A 19,017-nucleotide genomic window follows, 5' to 3' on the forward strand; every position below is an offset into this window, starting at 1 on the left:
ATTGTCTATGCATGTCCTTAGCCTACTTTTTGATGGGATTGTTTGTTTTTTTCTTGCTGATTTGTTTGAGTTCTTTGTAGATTCTGGGTATTAGTCCTTTGTCAGATGTATACATTGTGAAGATTTTCTCCCCCTCTGTGGGTTGTCCATTTACTCTACTGACAGTTCCTTTTGCCGTGCGAAAGCTCTTAAGTTTCATTAGGTCCCAGCTATTTATGTTTGTTTTTATTGCATTTGCTTTTGGGTTCTTGGTCATGAAATCCTTACCTAAGCAAATGTCTCGAAGGGTTTTTCCAGTGTTATCTTCTACAATTTTTATAGTTTCAGATCTTAGGGTTAAGTCCTTAATCCACCTTGAATTGGTTTTAGTATAAGGTGAGAGATGAGGATCCAGTTTCATTCTCCTACATGTGGCTAGCCAATTATCCCAGCACCATTTGTTGAAAAGGATGTCCTTTCCCTGCTTTATGTTTTTGTTTGCTTTGTTGAAGGTCAGTTGGCTGTCAGTATTTGGGTTTATTTCTGGTTTCTCTGTTCCATGTGTCTATTGTCTATTTTTATACCAATACCATGCTGTTTTGGTGACTATGGCCTTATAGTATATTTTGAAATGAGGTAGTGCGATGCCTCTAGATTTGTCCGTTTTTTTTTTCTTTTTTTTTTTTTTTGAGATGGAATCTCACTCTGTAGCCCAGGCTGGAGTGCAGTGGTGTGATCTTGGCTCACTGCAAGCTCTGCCTTCCAGGTTCATGCCATTCTGCTGCCTCAGCCTCCTGAGTAGCTTGGACTACAAGTGCCCGCCACCACGCCCAGCTAATTTTTTATATTTTTAGTAGAGACGGGGTTTTCACCGTGTTAGCCAGGATGGTCTCTATCTCCTGACCTCATGATCCACCTGCCTCAGCCTCCCAAAGTGCTGGGATTATAGGCGTGAGCCACCGCACCCAGTCTATATTTATTCTTTTTGCTTAGTCTTGCTTTGGCTATGTGGGTTCCTTTTTGGTTTCATGTGAATTTTAGAATTGTTTTTTTCTAATTCTGTAAAGAATGATGGTGGTATTTTGATGGGAACTGTGTTAAATTTGTAGATTGCTTTTGACAGTATGATCATTTTCACAACATTGATTCTACCCATCCATGAGTATGGGATGTGTTTCCATTTGTTCATGTCATCTATGATTTCTTTCAGCAGTGTTTTGTAGTTTTCCTTGTAGTGGTCTTTTGACTCCTTGGTTGGTATATTCCTAAGTATTTTATTTTTTTGCAGCCATTGTAAAAGGGGTTGAGTTCTTGATGTGATTCTCCGCTTGGTTGCTGTTGGTGTATAGAAGAGCTACTGATTTGTGTATATTAATCTTGTATCTGGAAACTTTGCTGCATTCTTTTATCAGTTCCAGGAGCTTTCTGGAGGAGTCCCTAGGATTTTCAAGGTAAACGATTATATCATCAGCAAACAGGGGCAGTTTGACATCCTCTTTACTGATTTGGATGCCCTTTATTTCTCTCTCTTGTCTGATTGCTCTGGCTAGGACTTCCAGTACTATGTTGAAGAGGAGTGGTGAGAATGGGCATTCTTGTCTTCTTCCAGTTCTCAGAGGGCATGCTTTCAACTTTTCTCCATTTGGTATTGTATTGGCTGTGAGTTTGTCATAGATGGCTTTTATTACATTAAGGTATGTCCCTTGTATGCTGATTTTGCTGAGTTTTAATCATAAAGGGATGCTGGATTTTGTTGAGTGCTTTTTCTGCATCTATTGAGATGATCATGTGATTTTTGTTTTTAATTCTGTTTATGTGGTGTATCACGTTTATTGACTTGCATATGTTAAGCTATCCCTGCATCCCTGATATGAAACCCACTTGATCATGGTGGATTATCTTTTTGATATGTTGTTGGATTCGGTTAACTAATATTTTGTTAAGGATTTTAGCATCTATGTTCATCAAGGATATCAGTCTGTAGTTTTCTTTTTTGGTTTTGTCCTTTCCTGGTTTTGGTATTAGGGTAATGCTGTTTTCATAGAATGAATTAGGGAGGGTTCCTTCTTTATCTTGTGGAATACTGTCAAAAGGATTGGTACCAATTCTTCTTTGAATGTCTGGTAGAATTCTGCTGCAAATCCATCTGGTCCTGGACTTTTTTTGTTGGTAATTTTTAAATTACCATTTCAATCTCACTGCTTGTTGTTAGTCTGTTCAGGGTATCTAATTCTTCTTGATTTAAGGTAGGAGGGTTTGTATTTTTCCAGGAATGTATCCATCTTTTCTAGGTTTTCTATGTGCATAAAGGTGTTCATAGTAGCCTTGAATGATCTTATTTCAGTGGTGTCAGTTAGGCTATCTCCTGTTTTGTTTCTTAGTGAGGTTATTTGGATTTTCTCTCTTCTTTTCTTGGTTAATCTTGCTAATGGTCGATCAATTTTATTTACCTTTCAAACAACCAGCTTTTTGTTTAATTTATCTTTTGTATTTTTTTGTTTGTTTCAATTTCATTTAGTTCTGTTCTGATCTTGGTTATTTCCTTTCTTCTTCTGGGTTTGGGTTTGGTTTGTTCTTCTTTCTCTAGTTCCTTAAGGTGTGACCTTAGAATGTCAGTCTGTGCTCTTACAGTCTTTTTGATGTAGGTGTTTAGAGCTATTGACTTTCCTCTTAGCACCACCTTTGCTGTATCCCAGAGGTTTTGATAGGTTGTGTCAATATTGTCATCCAGTTTGAAGATTTTTTTAATTTCCATCTTGATTTTGTTTTTGACCCAGTACTCATTCAGGAGATTATTTAATTTCCATATATTTGCATGGTTTTGAAGGTTCCTTTTGGAGTCGATTTCCAGTTTTATTCCACTGTTGTCTAGGAGAGTGCTTGATATAATTTCAATTTTCTTCTATTTATTAAGGCTCGTTTTATGGCCTATCATATGATCTATCTTGGAGAAAGTTCCACGTGCTGTTGAATAGAATGTGTATTCTGTGGTTGTGGGATGAAATGTTCTGTATATATCTGCTAAGTCCATTTGTTCCAAGATACAGTTTAAATCCATTGTTTCTTTGTTGACTTTGTGTCTTGATGTTCTGTCTAGTGTATGTTGTCCGTGGGGTATTGAAGTCCCCCACTATTGTGTTTCTGTCTATCACATTTTTTAGGTCTATTAGTAATTGTTTTATAAATTTTGGAGCTCCAGTGTTAGGTGCATGTATGTTTAGGATTGTGATATTTTCCTGTTGGACAAGGTCTTTTACCATTATATAATGTCCTTCTTTGTCTCTTTTAACTGCTGTTGCTTTAAAGTTTGTTTTGTCTGATATAATAATAGCTAACCCTGCTCATTTTTTGTGTCCATTTGCATGAAATGTCTTTTTCCAACCCTTTACCTTAAGTTTCCGTGAGTCCTTATGTGTTAAGCGAATCTCCTGAAGGCAGCAGATTGTTGGTTGGTGAGTTCTTATCCATTCTGCAGTTCTGTATCTTTTTTTTTTTTTTGAGATCGTTTCACCCTATTGCCCAGGCTGGAGTGCAATGGTGTGATCTCTGCTCACTGCAACCTCTGCCTCCCAGGTTCAAGCGATTCTCCTGCCTCAGCCTCCCCAGTAGCTGGGATTACAGGTGTGTGCCACCACACCTGGCTAATTTTTTGTATCTTTAGTAGAGATAGGGTTTCACCATGCTGGCCAGGCTGGTCTTGAACTTCTGACCTTGTGATCTACCCAACCCCATGCACAGCATTAGGAGAGCAGTAAGTAGTTTTGCATGGTTGGCCCATGTGCTAGGGATTAAAAGATTGGGAAAAGGGTCATGAGAAAGATAGGATGGACAAGTAGGCAGTGGCTGAAACGCAGAAGGCCTCGTATGCCACTAAAAGGAGGTTTATCTTTATCTTTATCTTATGGCTGATGAATAATCATTGACTAGTGATAAGCTGAGGAGTGACCTGATTTGTACTCTGTATTCAGAACTTTATAGAGAGAACATCTAAAGTTAAAAGAACAACGGTGAAGAGGGAGATTTTCAGGTACCCTGATAATCCTGTGAGTAGAGATATTTGGGGAACTCAAGGCTTTTCAATTGCCCTAATATCTTACCCATGAATTGGTGCCCTGATTTTTCCACTCCAGAATATATATGTGGAGCGGTGCTTCCAACATATGGTTGTATGTTACAGTCAACTGAGGAGTTTTAAAAGAAGAGATTCGTGGCTTTTACTCCAAACCTATTGAGTCAGAATCCTCTGAAGTGGGACCTGGGGATCTGTATTTTCCAAAATTTCCCCCAGGTAGCACTGGTGTAGCCAGTTCACTGAGTGAGGTTTGGGCACATCAAGTTGTAGAGGGAGAATAGGAAGGATTGGCTGCAGAGGTCTTACAAAGGGCTCAACTGGTCAGTGCCCATGACACCTACCAAATGCTGTGGGAGCATTTTGGTTATATTAGCCTGCATTGCTGAAGCTGCCATGTCATATGTCTCCTTGTGTCCTTGGAAAGTCTTGCAAAGTCAGGCACATGGTAGAGGCTCCTCAACTATTTGATAAATGAATGAGCATGGCTGAACTCTAATGTTAGCAAAGACTAGCAGTACGACTAACAGTGTGGTTGTATATTTTTATTTGACCAAAATACTCTAAAATACCAATTTATTAAAACAAGAGATACATATAGCCTAAAGCCCAGCTATTTATTCAGACTTTTCAGCAGTTCTGTTCATTTTAATTTTAAAATTAGGGCTCAGTCATTTTGATAAAATATCTTCTCTGAAGAAGATAACAGATCTTAGGACATAAAAGATGACATCAGTCATCTTGTGAACACTGTTAACACGGAGATTTTATGGGCTAAACTAAGAAAATGTATTCTCTGGTACTACTTCTGAATCAATTAACATCACTGTGTGATTCTGATAGATAATCTAAGTGATGACAGCTGGACATAATATTGGTAGTTAATTCAGACATATATTAAATAATGGAGACAGGAAAAATCATTTGAAGCTAAACTTAACAGTCATGGCATGATGTTTATTTCAAACATATTTTGAAAGAAATGTTTTCAAACATTTAATCATTTTGCTTGGTAAAAGAAGAGATAGTATTATTGCATTCATTAGTTGAGGTTTTATTATAGATATCAAAACCAAGACTCTTATTAGACATTAAATTTTTTTAAAAATTATTTGTTTCTGACCCTCACCCATTTAAAATAAAAATCTCATTTAGACATTTTGTGTCTAGAGAGGTGCTGAATGGGCAGTCAGAAGATGGATGTTGGGGAAACAGAGCTGATCTTCAGGAATTGACAGTTGAGTCTGCTCAAAAACCATGTTCCAAAGTAACATGCATTTTAAAGCAGCTAAATAATGATGTTTATCAGATGCAGTGCTTTTGATAAACAGGTGATTTAAAGATTTCAATTTACTTCACATGTTTATTAAGTTCGGTTTGGAGAATACATGAAAAATGTGGATTAGGTCTCTGTGTTTATTTGCATAAGTAGGAGACCAAGTTAGAAGAAGGCTGAATACAGGAATACTGTAACATTGTCAAAGCTCTGTCTCTCCAGCTCGTGGACAGTCTGTCTACACATAGCTGATGGTATGGCCAGTCAGCTACACCAAGCTCACATCTTACCAAATTTGTAACCGGTGAATAGAATCTTTACAGATACCCTCAGCAAAAAAGATTCTGTGGAACCTGATTTTCCAGACTTTGATCATTTTGCATCCTTGAATCAATCATGTTTTCATCCTTGGGCCCATCAACTCCTTGAACAAGGGGGATGGCAACTCTTATGGAGCTGGCGCTATGTCATTACTTTCCCTTGTCAGTGGGTGAAGGAGCAGGTTGATCCTTCCCAAAATCCTGTGTCATGAGTTTCTCACATGCAAGGGGGGGTTCTACTGAGAGAGAAGAAAAGTGTTATTCTTTGGCAAAAAGAAAACAAAAAAATCAACAAGTGGCTTAATTTTCCTATTAGTGTTTAATATGTTTAACGTAGGAAGAAAAATCAGTCTTTAATGGCAAAAACAAATTTTACGCTACCAAGTGAGGAAACATTGCTTCTCTTCCACAGTGCAAACAATGGTTTTATTCTTGTATTTCAGTAACATCTTAGATATTATATGCCTCTCGCCAACCCTGGATCTAATTTTAAACCCTTGTATGAAATGTGTTAGACAAAAAAGTTAAACATTTCACATGCAAAGTTTCTAGATTTCAGCTACTCCTTGTGCCTTGCAAATGGTAAATACTCAATATGTGTTGCATAAATTAATTAATTACTGTATCACTAAACCATGGAAATAAATGGGTCCTTAGAAGGCATCTAGTTAATCTCTCGGACGGGTGCAGATATTTCCTACAATATCTTGCAGAGTGATCATTGAACTGCTCTCTGAACACTTTCATATGAAAACTCCCACTGTTTTTTTCTCAGGGAGTTTGTTTGCCATCTACCAACATCTTATATAGTTAACAGAAACAGATAACACCGAACAAAGGGACATTCACAGTTTGCTTAATTTCTTTTTCTCCTCCCCACCCCCATGTATGTTAAGATAAAAATAACGAATGATATCTCAAGTAATATTATCTGCCAACGAAATGCAGATTAACAAGCTGGTCTTTGTTCAGGGGAAGTGGGGAAGAATTCCAGTGAGGGAATTGATTGAGGAGAGACAGAAGTCATGGGCCATTGTTTCAGCCTTGAAGCTGCCTGAGAGGAAGTAATGATTCTCCTGGATAGTTGGTACCTGGACTGAGAGCTAGGCTGGCTTCTTTGTGGCTGTTGGAGGTGTATCCTCACTGGAATGACAGAGAAGAGGAAAATAAGGTTCTGTGTGATCTAGAAGGTAGAGAGGTACAGAGTATCCAGAGGCGTATTTTGTATTAAGAAACACAAATACCACTGGGCATGGTGGCTCATGCCTGTAATCCCAGCACTTTGGGAGGCCAAGGTGGGTGGATCACTTGAGGTCAGGAGTTCGAGACCAGCCTGGCCAACATGGTGAAACCCCATTCTACAAAAAAATACAAACATTAACCAGGCTTGGTGGCACATGCCTGTAGTCCCAGCTATGGGGGGTGGGGGGAAGTAGAGGTTGCAGTGAGCTGAGATCGCACCACTGCACTCCAGCCTGGGCGACAGAGTGAGACTCTGTCTCAAAAAGAAAAGAAAAGAAAGAAAGAAACACAAACACAGTATTGAAGCAGGGATAGGATGGTGAAACATAGGTCCCACATGTCTTGTAGTGTTATTTGTAACTTCTGGTAATAAGATTTTTTATAATGTAATATGCTTGTTCATTGCAATGTTACTTTTTCATTTTTTATAGATGAATCACATGTAAATAATCTCTAAATACGTCTCATCTTTGAATTAATTTGCTCAGTCTTTTCCTCCTGTAATATATACATTATAACGTATTTTAAAACTATTTAAATAATCTCAGTGGGTTACATTGTTTAATAATTTTCTAAACCTTTTTTTTTTTTTTAAATTCTCCAAATAATGTTCACAAGTATAAGAAAACCTATGAATAAGTTCTTGTGGAGTAGTTTAGATCCATTTACCTGAATATTTGTCATTACAGATAGTCTAATTGGAGGGAAATCACTGTCAATTAATCATGTGTAGTTGAAAATATTTAAAGAAATTTGTTCATATTAGGTTTGAATAGAGCATTCTTAAAGTCTTCCCTAAATTGTAAGTTTGGTGATTTAAAAGCTCTCAAGAAGCCACAAAAATTTTTGTGGCTTTTAAGAATTTAGTCTTTAGGCCGGGTGTGGTGGCTCATGCCTGTAATCCCAGCATTTTGGGAGGCCGAGGAGGCAGGTGGATAACCTGAGGTCAGGAGTTCAAGACCAGCCTGGCCAACATGGACAAACCCTATCTGTCCAAAAAATACAAAAATTAGCCAGGCACAGTGGCGCGTGCCTATAATCCCAGCTACTAGGTGGGGCCGAGGCAGGAGGATGGCTTGAACCTGGGAGGTGGAGGTTGCAGTTAGCCAAGATCGTGCCACTGCACTCCAGCCTGGGCAACAGAGCGAGACTCCATCTCAAAAAAAAAAAAAAAATTAGTCTTTAATATTCTTTATTTAGGAAGCATTTTAGATACTTAACAGAGAGGACAAGGTGTAGTTTCAAGAAAATTTCAGGAAATCAATATCCAGATGTCATTCATAGAATAGAAGTTTCAGATAGCATCTTCATCTTGACTCTGAAATGATTAATTACAGAAATACTTGGCAGTAGAATTAGAAGCAAATTGACAATAAAATATTTATTAATTCAAATACAATTCTACCAAATACCATGGATAACAATTCCATGAAGAATTTTCACATATAATTTACCTATCAGCAAACAACTATTATTCTTAAAAATTGGTCATTTGTATGCATTGTATGATTTTTTGAAACAAATGTGTTAGAACAATTATTAGCATTAGAAGAAGTAGCAGAAGATGATTATAAGCATTGGCAATATGGTAGCAATAATGGCAACATATGTTTGCGCTCACATATGTTCATTTTCTTTTAGTGAGGGATGCCCCAAGGATGCATAGAGAGGAATATATCAGTATCTCCCTAATCATTAATGCAGTCTTCAGCCCAAGAGAGCTACAAATCCCAGAATGCAACATTTCATTCTTATTTTAACATGGGTTTCAGAAACCAATGGACCAAATTTGATGAGGTAATTGGATTTACTATGAACTTTATATAACGTAGACTTTTGCCAAGTTTACTACATTTCTACATTCAATTTTAAGCAGTAGATGTTTGTACCCTCCACCTCATCAGCATATGTGATACAATTATTTGTTTTCATATACAAAAAATAAATCATTTCACCATAGAGAATGAGTACGAAGTTTAAGAACACAATGAATGATTGTGTTTTTATTCTGAAAAAAAGCAATTATTTTAAAAACGTATTCTAACATACATGTTTCTTGAGAGTAAATCATTGTTATTTGGATTCAGATTAAAATATCTTATGTTTTGAACTTTCATCATTTCTGAAATTGTCGTTGCAAGCTATCATGATTGGCATTCCATGTAGACACTTCAAATCAGAAATAAGTTTTTGTTTCCTCTTGTGGGTATGGTGTCCACTTAGTTTATTCCTACTGTGACTTCAATATGTTCCCTACAAGTGGTTGATAAATACACAATAATAACAGTAGTTAGAAGGTACACGAAAAGATAAACATAATTAAAATAATAGCTAATATTTATTGCATACTTACTATGTTTGAGGCACTTTACTAAGAGCTTCCATGGATTACTTCATTTAATCTTCACAAAATCTTATAAGATAGTTATTATTAGTGTTCATATTTTATAACAGGCTGAGGCTAGTGAGAAAAAGTAATTTATAAAATGTGCAGAGCTACTACCTGGTGGAGCCAGAATGTGGACTCCGGGGTCTGGTTCTTAATCACTATGTTACGCTGCATGCCATGTTTTGAAAGGAGGTTTATTTCACAATGTGGCCACTCAAGGCAAATTCACCTCCACCACTGGAGAAACAGCTCAATGTGCATTTTTTTTTTGTTGGAAAACATAATCTTTATACATGAAAGATAATATTATGTCAACATTTTCTTCATGACCAAAATTGCCTCCTTTTCATGAGAAGAAAAATTTTCAATTTTATTTTAGAAAGTTAATAAAAGTGAAAATATAAGGTTAATTCCATCCAAAAACAATCACTGGGCAAAATAGATCTTTATCCCATTTTCCAGATTGACTCAATACATCCATCAAGTTATCTGAGTAATTGCTCGACTGTTTACTTATGTTTCTGGCAGAATATCTTTTATAACTATTTTGAGATCACAAAAAGAATATCAGTCCTACTCTGTTTGTGAGAGGTATTATTTTGATGTGTTTGTGATGTTTCCTGGGAGCTTTACCCCATTCGTTACAGTGTCCTTTCTGGTCTCAACCTTCTTTCTGGGGAGAGTAGTCTGATTTTATTTACTTGTTACTCAAAAAATATTATTATTGACTGGACTCAGAAGTAGACGCTCTCGGAGAGGACAGGCTGCGTTTCTTGGTAATCTGCTCCTGGCATATTTTTTTGGCCTCCTTCATTCTTTTGGCCGAAAGTTTAGCATGTTCTATAGTATACTGTTTCTGCAGAGCAACATAGCAGCATTTGTGTTGTGAGACATTTGGAGTAACAAGATGCTGAATCTTGGGTGTGTTGGTCCTAGGCTTACCTTCTTTGTTAAAGGCCTTTCTTACCACATATTGTTGGACATCATCTTTTTTAGAGAGATTGAAAAGTTTGTGGATTCTGCTAGCTCTTTTGGGCCCCAAGTGATGAAGCATCTTGGTGTCAGTCAGTCCAGGAATATCCTTCTCTCCCTTTTTTACAATAAGTCAATTGAGAACATTTAGATTGGCATCCACAATGCAATCCTGAACAGCTTTACACTTTCTTTCTCCGGTTCTTCTGGGTGTATAACAGGAATGCCCTGTACTCAGTAGCAGGTGGACATGGTCGTGGGCCAAGACATCCTGCATCATGGGAAAACTTTGTTTGTCATTCCTACCACTGATTTGGACCATATAATCCTTCCATTCTTCACCCAGAGCATCATCAGCTACTTCTGTGGCCATGTCTTGTCATAAAAAATATGAACTTTGGCCGGGAGCAGTGGCTTATGCTTGTAATTCCAACACTTTGGGAAGCTGGGAGGGTGGATCAGTTGAGGTCAAGAGTTAGAGACCAGCCTGGCCAACATGCCGAAACCCCGTCTCTACTAAAAATACAAAAATTAGCCAGGTGTGGTGGTGCACACCTGTAATCCTAGCTACTCAAGAAGCTGAGGCAGGAGAATCACTTGAACCTGGGAGGCGGAGGTTGCGGTGAGCCGAGATCACACCACCCACTCCAGCCTGGATGACAGAGTGAGACTCTGTCTCCAAAAAAAAAAAAAAAAAAAAAAAGAACATTGCATTGATCAGCCACTTCAGTGAATTTCTGGCAGCCAGTGGCTGAGAAGGAGATATTCAACTACTTCAAGAAGCAGCTGACTGCCTCCGAGGTGCCACAAAAAAGAGCTGGTCTCCACTTTCTTACATCAGACTCCATAATGTCCTGTGTCTTCTTGGTTCTGTTAATCCTGCCATTCCTGCCTGTGCTCCCCATGGTTCTCTGATTTCCAGATGCTTTGCTATCTAGCACAGCCCTCCATCTCTTTTTACCTCCTTCTCTGATCTTTTTGGTTCAACTTACGATTTTTCTTCCACCTCAAGCTGCTATTCTCTTCGTACCTTCCACAAATGCTGCAACCATAAGCCTGGAAAGGCAGAAGTGGTTTCTGGCCAGTTGGAATATATTGACTCCACAGTTCATTGGCATAGATTATCTCTGGTGTTGGTTGCTGACACTGCAGCTGCACATCGGCACATTTAGGTGATACTCCCAAGGCTCCACTCCTTTCTTCATTTCCTCTATTAAGCTGTTTCTCAAATTGTGCTTCTCATGTCCCTAAGAGTTCACAAATATACTCTCAGAGATGCGTAAGTACCTAAAATAATCTCAAATTTTGATTGTTTAAAAATATTTAATACACACTACCAAATTTCAATGCTTACACTTGTGCTTGTATTTTCATTTCGTTGGTGCCACAGGAATGGCAGTGTTTGAGTTTTTTCGTATTTTCTCAAAATGGGGATCCATAGCTTATTCTCTGAGTTCTTGTGTTCTCAAGATTGAGAAACACTGCTCTGCAGTGCTTGAAATGGACCTGGGCAAATGAGCATCACCCAGGCCTGGCTATTCACTCCTCATGCATCTGTGTGTACTTTCTGTGTTACATACTGCAATACACACAAGGAATAAAAAACAGTTCTTTTCAAGGGTTAGTGGGGAAGTCAGATAAGTAAACAATTTTAATCTATTATGATATTGCTAGTCAATTGGTACAAACTTTCTGGAGAACAATGTAGCAACTGCATCAAGCCTTGTGGATAATCCTTAACCCAGTCATTTCACTTTTGAAAATTTATTTTATGAACACAAGAGAGGTCTACAAAGATTTGTATGAAAGGACCCAGAAGTCAAATTAAATGAGGATTATTGGAATTGACTCAGCTCAACATTACTTACAATAGTTATAAATGCAAAGCATACTTAAAATTTAACAACTGGGGAATAATTACATAAATTATGGCATCCCATGTGATGGGAGCTTAGATAGCCACTAAAAATATTATTTCTACAAAGTATTGAAAACAAAGGACTCATAATACTATTTTAAGCTGAACAGCAACACACAGCTCTCTAAACCAGAAGTCAGCAATCTTTTTCTGTAAAAGGGTCAGGTGGTAAATATTTTAGGATATTTTATCTAAATTTTAAATTATTTAGGTAAATATTTTAGAATCATATTACTTTGTGAGTTGCAACTATTTAGACTAGGCTGTTATATTGTGATAGTAGCTGTGGATAATATGTTAACCAGTAGACATAGTTGTATTCCAAAAAAAACTTTATTATGGACATTGAAATTTGAGTTTCATGTAATTATTATGTGTCATGAAATATTCTTTTTTAAGTTTTGTTTTCAACTGCTTAAAAATGCAAAAGCCATTCTTACCTTACAGGCCATACAAAAACAGGTGGCAGGACAGATTTGGATCATATGCCATAGTTTGTTGATCCGTGATCTATACCATGTGATTCTAATTGTGTGTGTGTGTGTGTGTGTGTGTGTGTGTATGGTGGTGAATCTCTGAGCAGTGGAATTATGTGAAATTTTTATTTTTTATGATTTTCTTCTATTTCTCCATTTTAAATATGAACTTACATCACTTTTATAATCAGAAAAGCAAAAAATAAATGCGCTGTCATAATGGCTATAATGGTGGAAAGTGCTTTAAAGGGGCTAATACCCTTGACCCAAGTAGGAGGGGAGGATGAGGGTCAGGGAAGGTTTGCTGAGACAACTTCTGAATAGTGTTGTGAAGGATGATGAAGAATTGTTCAGGGATAGGTGAAGTCACGGGAGAAAGAAGGGAGAGTGAGAGGCCAAAAGGAAGAGTATTCTAGGCTGAGAAATAGATGATAGACCGTAGGAGAGTCAGGGAACCACTAAAATTTCCGAAGGCTAGAGAACAGTGTTAGGGAGTGAGCCAAGAGGGATAAGACTAGAAAAAGAATCAAGCACTGAGGATCTTATTTGGTATGCTTGGAATTTTATTTTTTATCTTAAAATCAATTGGCAGCATAGAAAGATTCGTGAGTTGCTGAGTGACATGCTCATACTCCTGATTCAGAAAGTTCTGTATGGCATATGGGTAGAGAATGGATTGGGTGAGGGTGAACCTAGAGGCAGGAGAACAAGTTGAAAGGCTGTTGTAGGAATTCGGGTGAGAAGTGTTGAAAGATGAAACTGAGGTATGGGGATGGAAATAGAGAAAGGAAAGTGTTCAAATTATATGTAGGAGTTGACTCAGTGGGCCTTGGTGACTGATTAAATCTTGGAGTTGGAGGAGATGCACAGGAGAGAATGAAGGTACCCTTCTGTGTTTTTGCTCCTGACAGCCAGGTGAGTTTCAGTGTAAATAAAGAAGACATGATCTATTTGTAGATGGTTTGAGTTTGAGGTAGTTGTGGAAAATTTGAGTGGAGCTTTTCAATACGGAAAATCAGGAGAAATAAGTTAGTAGACAGTGGTTGCAGATTTAAGAGCTGATGTGTTCACTTGGAAAGAGGGTGTTGAATAATGACCGCTACACTTTCTCCGCCATTCCTATTGGACTGTACAGAGATGCAATCCAATCAATGTTCACGACTTGCTGTGATAGTCTATTCAAATTTTAGAATCACTTGTCCTCAGCTCTCAGAGCCACATTAACATTTCTGGAGTAAGTTAACTGTAGTTTGAAAAAGTTGCCCAAATGATTTTGATATATGCTTCTCAGACCCACCATTGATACTTGCTTGAGAAGAAGACATCAAAGACCGTGACATCCTGAAACACCTAGATGTTTAAAAATAGGAAAAGAAAGTGAATCTGTAAAAGAGAGCAGAAACACAGAAGAAAAATCAGAGTGCACTGGTAGTCAGTGGAAGAAAAAAAATTTTAATGGACCATGCAACAGTATTAATCATGAAGAGATAATTAAATAAAGATTACTGGCATTGATCAAAATGAGGTCATACAGACCTATACAAGAATACTTCAGTAAGACGATGGGGACAGAAACCATTCAGGAGTGAGTAGAGAAGTGGATGGGTATTAAGAAAAAAAAACTGAAGCATGGAGGAAATGAAAATAATACGATAGCTAGATTCCTCCTCAATCTTTTATATTTGTTACCACAATATGTACTATTCTACTTAAGAGATACTTGAGAAATGCTTGCTGAATAACTGAGACAATGAATGAGTGAATACATTCATGAATAACTTCAGCTTCCATTTGGTGTTATCTTCCCTGAACTGTAAGGGTCATTAAGAGTATTATTTTATTTGAACAAGTGACAGTTTGGTTTTAGCTTTAATAGAGGGTAAGGAGCACTCTTTCCATTCTAGTGAAGTACTTTCTACAGCTCCCTGTTGATTGAGAATGTTGTAAGTGCTCTAGAATACTATATAAATTTTTAAACTAGAAATCAATATACAAATATTCTTATTTATATTGCAATATTATTGCTGAATTTATAAATAAGACATGCAAAAATGAGATTTCTCCTGCTTTTAAGTGCATTTTCAGATATGAAGTTGTCTTTCCATACCTTATGATTTTTGATGGTCATCCATGGGGAAGAGCTGCTTCTCTTCATTTAGACAAGAAATCCATCTACAGCCGACAGCAATAGAGAGAGACCACTTGAGGGGATGGGTTAAAGGCTGGAGCACCAGGCTCATTTTAAGTGTTCAAAATCCTATCCTCAAGTTTGCCTGGTTTAAATTCCATAGTACACACATCTTATGAAATTGCTAAAAGAATTCTGTAGCTCTAGACAGGAAGTGAGAGAGAGAGAAGACTTCGAGGGTGTTATCAATGGTTTTCCCACCGTTGGAAAACTGGGAATCATGGCATTCTGGGGAATGAGGAGGCAAATTTTGGTCTGGTCTAATAGGGATGCTATTTGGTGGGACAATCCTTCCTCAAGCCCCTCCAATCACTACTACACACACGTGACAACTAAAAATGTCTGAGAACCAGTGACAGGTGCTGGAGCCGTAAATGTGAGTGAGACAACTTAGGTCTCTGTGTCTCCTTCCCAGATCTGAAATCATTATCACTGGCATGCTGGGGTATCATGCCCTGTAGCTGTCTCCATTAGTACCTCACTTGTGTTTGTGTTTCAAGCTGACTAACTGATACATGCTGCTCCTTAGGGGAAGAGAAAAGAAAGAAGTAGCCTCCATGGAGGCTCAGCAATGGACAATAAAAAATAGTATTTCCTGAGTGCTGACAGCATATGAGCAATCACCAGATTCCGAAGGGAAGGCCTGGCCCACAGGATGGTGTGGCACATGGGCAAACAGAAAGCTGGACCACTAAAGAACCACAAGGCCTTCCTAACACCTTTACCAAGGCTGAAGAAGTATCACGGAGACCCAATTACTCCACATCAAAAACCTGCCAGGGTGGATTCTGCCTTTGGGTTCAAGATCATGTTCTATTTCCAGAATCTCATAGGAGACACACTTTAACTGGCCACTCCTGAGATTTTGCATTTTCGAGAAATATCTCTGTTCTATAAATCCTGTCTAGTTCACTCTGTTTGAGTCCCTGTCTCCTCCAGTATTTCAGAGGGCATTTGACAGGTCTTGGGAAGCATTGGGCCTTACCTGGCCTCTGATCCCAGCAGCTTAACAGTGATCTAAAATTCCAAGGAAACTTGAATCAGACAGTTTTCTACAGATTCCCAAAGCAGAATGTCTGCTGACTTTCTTGGAGAAAATACAAAGTGTAATTTGTACCAAATTAAATCCAGAGGGTTCTGCAAGAATGTTCTGGCCTTGGATCTGCAATGAATAGAACATTTTGTGGTTCACAGTGGAGGTCATGGGAGAGTCCCAACAAAATATTGGAAGCCATAATCACAGTTCTTTAAGTTGCTCTCCCTAAAGCCTTTATATCACTGATTTATAAAGTGTCATTTGAGTGGGAAAATTAAAATATTAAGAGGAGCTTATTTTACGTGTTTAACAAGGCTAAGAGGTTCCAAAGGCAACCCTGTTAGATACAGAAATAGCCCATTTTGGGATTTATTTTAGCACCTTTGTGCCAAATCTGAGAAATATTACTGGGAAGTTACATGTTTACCTGGTTTTCCCTAGAATGAATTCATAGTCTGTTATTTCTTATTCTTTCCTCTATCACTGACATAGAATTTTCAAATTTTGGCCAGGTGCAGTGGCTCACGCCTTTAATCCCAGCATTTTGGGAGGCCAAGGTGGACAGATCACCTGAGGTCAAAAGTTTGAGACCGGTCTGGCCAACATGCCGAAACCCCGCCTCTACTAAAAATACAAAAATTAGCCAGGCATGGTGGTGCATGCCTGTAATCCCAGCTACTCCAAAGGCTGAGGCAGGAGAATGTGGGAGGCAGAGGTTGCAGTGAGCCAAGATCGAGCCACTGCACTCCAGCCTGGGCAACAGAGTGAGACTCCATCTCACCAAAAAAAAAAAAAAAAAAAAGAATTTTAAAATTTCATGGAATTTGTAGTTTCAGTTCTTACCACACTCATTGTCATAGGAAAAAAGTTAGAATTTAAAACTTTTAATATAATGTTTTCATCTTATATATTCTTGAACTAACACCATCATAAGTGGAGATTGAGGCCAGGTTAACCTATTTTAATGTTAAAAAGTATAAAATGAAAAGTATGCACAATACAAAATTAATCAGCCCTTACTATGGTCTAAAACTTGTCACACAAGAATCAAATGTCCAGTTGTTATGCTCTCAAATAGCTAGATAAGAAAATATACACTTTTGGTCAAACTCTCCTGCCAATTTAGACACTCAGTTGTCTGTTTATTCTAAATAGCAAAGAGAACAGGGCTGGCACATACTCATCTATCTCTCAGTGGATATTCATTGCCATTTCTACCCAATCTTCCTGAGACTTCTTTTGAGTTAGCTGTGAAATTATGAGTCTATGATCTAGATTTTTTGTTTTGTTGCATTGTAAATTTTATTTTTTTCTTTATTAAGTATAAGAGAAACTTGGTGACATAATGTGCCAATAAAGGATTTTACATTTGTAAATGTATATGTCAGCTTGATATGGTGTGGTTGTGTCCTCACCCAAATCTCATTTTGAATTCCCATGTGTTGTGGGAGGGACCTGGTGGGAGATAATTGAATCATGGGAGCGGGTTTTTCCCGTGCTGTTCTCGTGATAGTGAATAAGTCTTATCAGATCTGATGGTTTTCAAAATTGGAGTTTCCCTACAACAAGCACTCTCGTTGCCTGCTGCTATCCGTGTAAGATGTGACTTGGTCCTCCTTGCCTTCTGCCTTGATTGCGAGGCTTCTCCAAACAGGTAGAACTGTGAGTTCTCCATTAAATCTCTTTTAAATTTCCCTGTCTCAGGTATGTCTTAATCAGCAGCATGAAAATGGACTAATACAGTAAATTGGTACCAGTAGAGTGGGATGCTGCTGAAAAGATACCTGAAATGTGGAAGTGACTTTGGAACTCGGTAATAGAGGTTGGAAGCGTTCGGAGGGCTCAGAAGACAGGAAAATGTGGGACAGTTTGGAACTTCCTAGAGACTAGTTGAATGGCTTTGCCCAAAATGCTGATAGAGATAATGGACAATAAAGTCCAGGCTGAAGTGGTCTCAGATGGAAATGAGGAACTTGTTGGGAACTGGAGCAAAGGCGACTCTTGTTACGTTTGAGCAAAGAGACTGGTGACATTTTGCCTCTGCCCTATAGATTTGTGGAAATTTGAACTTGAGAGAGATGATTTAAGGCATATGGCGGAAGAAATTTTTAAGCAGCAAAGCATTCAAGAGGTGACTGGGTGCTGTTAAAGGCATTGAGTTTTATAAGGGAAGCAGAGCATAAAAGTTTGGAAAATTTGCAGGTTGACAATGCGACAGAAAAGAAAATCCCATTTTCTGAGAAGAAATTCAAGTTGGCTGCAGAAATTTGCATAAGTAATGAGGGAGGAGCTAATCCCCAAGAAAATGGTGAAAATGTCTCCAAGGCATGTCAGAGGTCTTCACAGCAGCCCCTCCCATCACAGGCCCAGAGGCCTAGGAGGAAAAAGTGGTTTCGGGGGCCAGGCCCAGGGTCACTGTGCTGTGTGCAGCCTAGGGACTTGGTGCCCTGCGACCCAGCCACTCCAGCCATGGCTGAAACGGGCCAACACAGAGCTTGGGCTGTAGCTTCAGAAGGTGCAAACTTTAAGCCTTGGCAGCTTCCACATGGTGTCAAGCCTGTGAATACACAGAAGTCAAAAACTGAGCTGTCAGACCCTCTTCCTAGATTTCAGCAGATGTATGGAAATGCCTGGATGCTCATGCGGAAATTTGCTGCAGGGGCAAGGCCCTCATGGAGGTCACTGCTAGGGCAGTGCAGAAGGGAAATGTGAGGTTGGAGCCCCCAAGCAGAATACCTACTGGGGCATTGCCTAGTGGAGCTATGAGAAGAGGCCCACTGTCCTCCAGACTCCAGAATGGTAGATCCACTGACAGCTTGCAAATAGAAGCTGGAAAAGCCACAGACAATCAACGCCAGCCAGTGAAAGCAGCCAGGAGGGAAGTTGTACCCTGTGAAGCCACAGGGGCAGATCTGCATAAGTCCATGGGAACCCACCTCTTGCATCAGCATGACCCAGATTTGAGACGTGGAGTCAAAAAAGATCATTTTGAAGCTATAAGATTTGACTACTCTGCTAGATTTCAGACTTGCATGGGGCCTGTAGCCCCTTTGTTTTGGCCAATTTATCCTATTTGGAATGGCTGTATTTACCCAATGCCTGTACTCCCATTGTGTCTAGGAAGTAATTAACTGCTTTTGATGTTACAGGCT

The 19,017-nt window shown here is 38.7% G+C and overlaps 1 protein-coding gene and 1 pseudogene across 1 annotated transcript in view; one reads left to right on the top strand and one right to left on the bottom strand.

Moving 5' to 3' along the window:
• Window positions 1-19,017, top strand: part of CCDC141 (coiled-coil domain containing 141) — a 217,521-nt gene that overhangs the window by 35,982 nt on the left and 162,522 nt on the right. The window lies entirely within an intron of this gene.
• Window positions 9,971-10,654, bottom strand: LOC116809390 (small ribosomal subunit protein eS6-like; annotated as a pseudogene).

Source organism: Hylobates moloch, unplaced genomic scaffold (genome assembly GCF_009828535.3).
Source record: "Hylobates moloch isolate HMO894 unplaced genomic scaffold, HMol_V3 SCAFFOLD_1, whole genome shotgun sequence".
Taxonomy (NCBI): domain Eukaryota; kingdom Metazoa; phylum Chordata; class Mammalia; order Primates; family Hylobatidae; genus Hylobates; species Hylobates moloch.